This window comes from Chinchilla lanigera, unplaced genomic scaffold, assembly GCF_000276665.1.
Source record: "Chinchilla lanigera isolate Chin_1 unplaced genomic scaffold, ChiLan1.0 scaffold00122, whole genome shotgun sequence".
Taxonomy (NCBI): Eukaryota; Metazoa; Chordata; class Mammalia; order Rodentia; family Chinchillidae; genus Chinchilla; species Chinchilla lanigera.
Window position 1 is genome coordinate 374463 of NW_004955523.1, and position 4808 is coordinate 379270.

Consider the following 4808-nt stretch of genomic DNA (forward strand, 5'->3'; position numbering starts at 1 on the left):
TATCACGGATCTGCACTGGGAAGGCCCAAAGGTCAGTGCTGGAAGCTAGAAAGTCTGTGCCAGTGGGATGAAGGACCTGTGCTAGCAGGCTCAAGGTCTGAACTGGAGCAAGAAAGCGACACTCAAAGTAAGACCCAGAGCTCCCTGAAAGGTACCACAGCTGTCCTCAGCAACAGTGAGCTCCCGAGCTCCTCTGATGGTAAGAGGCAGCCTCCCACCAGGAAAGCCGGCACAACAAACTTCAGCCAGAGACTGAGCAGCGCACCACCTTCCCCTCCAGAGCCAGAAAGTGATGCTCAAAGTGAAGACCAGAGCTCCCCAGTGAACTATGGCCATTCTCAGCGACGACCAGGTCTTGAGCTCCTTCGATGATGAGGACAACTGAGTTCATCAGGAAAGCCAGCAGCATAAGCTCCTCCAAGAGAACCAACAGCTCCCTGCAGCTCCCGAACAGCTTCCAGCAGCTTCACTAACAGCCTCTCTTCTCCAATTCTGCTTCTTATGCGGCTGGCAACAACCCTCGGGCGGGCCTCCCACACCCAGCACCACGCTGGTTAAATTCAGCTGGGTATTGCAAGTTGACCACCAGTGGTCAATCCACCACAACATTCATTGTAGGGAATTTGTACCTGTACATGATCTATCTTGCTTCCTTTTTTTCCCCATTCCTTTTCCCTCCCTTGAACCCCTCTTCCCCTCCTTATTTGCAAAGCTTTTGTTTTACAACTTGTGTAAATAGGAGAACGTGTACACAATTTCAACAAATGTGTATTTACTTTGATGTGTACTAGAAAAAAATTATAGGTAGCATATCAGATTAGATTTTACAAATCAGTGATTTCATGGATTTTGTTTATAGCAAGGCTGGAGCAGGTAGTTACTGGTATAGCAAAACCTGTTTATTAATTTAATGAAAACTATGAAATGAATAATGGATGGTACACAAGTTTGGCAAAAACCATGGGGTGGATTCAGACGACTGGAGTTTGGGGACTCTTTCCTAGTACCAGCCATGAGCCTCCGCGCTGCAGCAGGGGGAGGAGCAAGTGGGAATCACATAGCCTGTTCTCCACGTCACCAGACCTCACTCCCATCTGGTGCCAAGCTGCACCAGAGATCTCCATCGTTTTGCAACTGCTCCAGCTACTCCTAAAAAGCCAGTAGTATTGCAGTACCCTGAAGAGGACACCCAGAACCGGTGATGACGGCGTGCCAGGGCTGGCTGAGCCCGACAGCAGGACCAAGCGGGGGTGGGAAGGACAGACTGCAAATGAGTCTGGCTCCAGGAACAGCGTTTTCAGCACAAGGCCCTCAGCTGAGAAACACCAGACTTGGGTGTGTTGTTGTGGAGACTGAGCTCTCACGAAGGGGAGGTCCTAACCTAGGCTTCCTAACCACGGAGGAGGAGCTGGCAACCTCAGCTCCCCAGACCTACGAGGCCCAGGCACACTCACAAAGTCAGGGGACAGCTCGGAGCCACCGTGCCTGTCTGTCCTTGTTTTCATCCTGAAGACCTCAGAAAAGACCCTGCAGATAGATGCCTCCAAACATCACGAGGACAGATGGCAAATACGCAAAAGCTAGCCTGGACAACTCTTACCTGCGACAGCAAGGAGATAAGATGAGAAACTGCACTAGAGGATGTTGAGAAGAGAGGGTTTCAGAGGTCAGTGGTTTCCAAAGGTCTGTCTGCAGACCACTGTCCTGCCAGCTATAGAATAATCACCTCTGTGGAGGATGGCTGCGTGTTCTATTTTTTGTTTGTTTGTTTTTTGTTTTATTTTGTTTTTCTTCCGGTACCAGGAATCGAACTCACGACCTTGCGCCTGCCAGGCAGGCACTGTGCCACTGAACTAAATCCCCAGCCCTGGCTGCGTGTTCTAGAATTACAAATTCTGAGCCGGGTATGGTGGTACACACCTATAATCTCAACACTCAGGAGGCTGGGACAGGAGGGTCACTGTGAGTTCAAGGCCAGCCCGGGCTACATAGTGAGTTCAAGGCCAGCTTGAGTTACATAGTGAGACCCTGTCTCAAAAAACAAAACAAAACAAAATTACACAAACCAGGAGCAGGGTTGTGAACCCATAGTGCCCGCACTCAGGAAGCTGAGACAGGAGGATTATTTGAGCCTACGTGTTCATGACCAGCCTGGGCAACACAGTGAAACTCCATCTAAATCAATCAACATAAGACAGAATTCTCATTCAGTTTAAAGTTAGACTCCTGGGGTCAATATATTTCTTAAACTGCACCAGTGATCTTAATGCTCAGTTGAGTTTACAAGCTACAGTACTTCTAAACCCTGGTGTTTCATAGCTAATGTGTGTTTCTGTTGCTCATCAGCCCAACGCAGTTCTTTCCATAATGGCTGACTGTAACAGCTACCTAATCTCCCCTGCCCGCGTACGTGTGCGTGTACGTGTGCGTGTGCGTGCACGCGCGTGTCTCCCTCTGTCCTACAGTCCAGTGGCCACGATGCCAGATCACTGTCCGTCTGTCCAGCGTCCATCCCTTTAGGAACAGTCTCTCTCTTCCTGGTCCGTAGACTTCTGGTAGACAGCAGTCCCAGGTCGCCTGAGGGGCTTGTATGACTCAAGCTAAGCCACATCAGACTTTCTCCCGGGAATATGAATTTTGAGCAGGGACTTAGAGATGGGGGTTTGAGTTGAATCATAAGTTCCTCCTCTGGAGATCCCCTCTTGCCTGGTCAGCTCTTCCTTCAATCTGTAACTTCCCGATGTTCTTCCTACAGATTGCCTCTTCTTTTCTCAGTTAGCCTAGACTTGGTCCCTGTCTTCTGTCAGAGCTGGAACTGATACAGCTCCCCGCTGTCCACAGAATAAAAGCTTCTTCCCGCGTTACGGACCCTCTGCATTTTGTTATACCGCGTTAAATGGCTCTGCCCCCGCTAAGCTCTACACCTCTGAATAACAGCCTCCTGCGAGCTGGCTGCCAACTGCTTGCACGTCTCAGGCGAGGAGGGTGTCTAACTCACCTCTCTAAGCCCTCGAGGTCTCATGTTAGTTAGACGGCTTGGTACATTTTTATCTGATTTTGTTCAAAATTAGTTCTGACATCAAAAAATAAGAAAAGGCATTCTGTCATTTAGAAATAGTTGCCAGAAACTAAGATTACAGAAAACCTAGGTACAAACTGAGTTTTGAGAGTATTTTTTAAAAGTGTGTTCTACTCCTTTGTCTCAAAATTAGGTTTGAAAGTTCAAGACAGGAGGCCTGAACTAACCGGCCCACTGACCCCACAAAACCAGACTCCTCCAGGATATGCTATTTGATGTTCAGAAAGGGTGTTTGTTCCCTCTAGACATCCTGACAGCCCAGGAAAGTTTGCTCTTAGGTGTTGCACCCAGGGAATTTAAGTCCAGCAGGATATATGTATATATTAGAAAAAGTGTGCTGAGCGTGGTGGAGCACACCTGTAATCCCAGCACTCGGGAGGCTGAGGCAGGAGGATCGTTGTGAGTTCGAAATCACCCTGGGCTACAAAGTGAGCTCAAGGCCAGCCTGAACTGCATAATGAGACCTGGTCTCAAAAAGACACACACTCCAAAAAAAGCGCATAAAATCTTAACAGAATCACATGTAAAATTGAGAGACAAGGTTGATTCCAGATTGATCTGGTGGGAAGATTATTAGAAAATTCTCTTTGCCTTCTTTATCTGCCCTGCTCCCCCAGCCAGTGTTATTAGCTCCACTCACCAATTACTCACTGCAATCTGGAGCTGCATTCACCCTAGTTTTCCTTCTCCTTTTTAAATTCCCCGAGAGTGGAGAGAAGTAATGATTAAAGTAATTTCTCCTTCAAGAATGATGCAAAGAACAAGACTGCCTTGGAGTCCAATAAACTCAGGTTTATAGCCCACTCTGGCACTTGTTAACAGCTTAACTTCAGCCAAGTTACTTCCCCTATCTAAGCCTCAGTTTCTTTATCTGTAGAATGGGACAATAATGCTAGCTCCCCCATCCCAAGGTGCTGATTCTGCCAGTCCATGGTGACTTGGACCTTGGAATTTTGTCTGCAGTGCCCAGCAGGTTGCTGTGAGGACTGAATGTATGAAAAGGTCTAGAAAGGTGCCCTGCACAGTCAGGGCTCAGAAATGCTCCTTCTCCTTCTCCTTTGGTGCCCTCTTCCCTATGCCACCTGTTCATTTCCACGTCAGACCTTTAACTCCGCCGCATGCGCATAGGTGAATGGGCCTGTGGACACCAGACCCCTAATTTTAATACATAAACTCGTCTGCTGTACCTACCCACGCCTGTGTTCAACAGGTAGTTATTGGAATCCCGTGTGCCAGGCAGCGTGACAGTCGAAGTTCCCTGTGCTCGTGGAACCTACTCTGCAGGTCGGGAGCATTTCTGGTGATGAGGGAAGGAAGCAGGGGCTGGGGCCAGCGGACCAGGCAGGTGAGAGGAGGCTTCTCCGAAAGTGGCCTCTGAGGTGCAGAGGCCGAGGGGAGGGAAAGCTTGTAGACAGAGGTCTCTGCAAGAGAAAGCCCTCAGGCAAGAGCAGTCAGGTGTGCGGGGAGCAGAAAGGCCTTCACGGGAGGAGGGCGTGAGCAAGCGCAGGGCTGGAGGAGGAGCAGGCCACACAGCGTCCTGTCGCCCACGGGGAGGAGAGGGGCTTGAAATGGGACCCACGAGGAAGGCTGAAGCAGGGAAGGGATGGGGTCAACTGATATCTAAGAGCATCACGCCGGCTGCTGCATTTTGAAGAATGGGCTGCAAACAGCCCAGGGAGAAGCAAGCCCACCTGCTCACAGCTCACGCACGCACTGCCGGGCGCGTGGA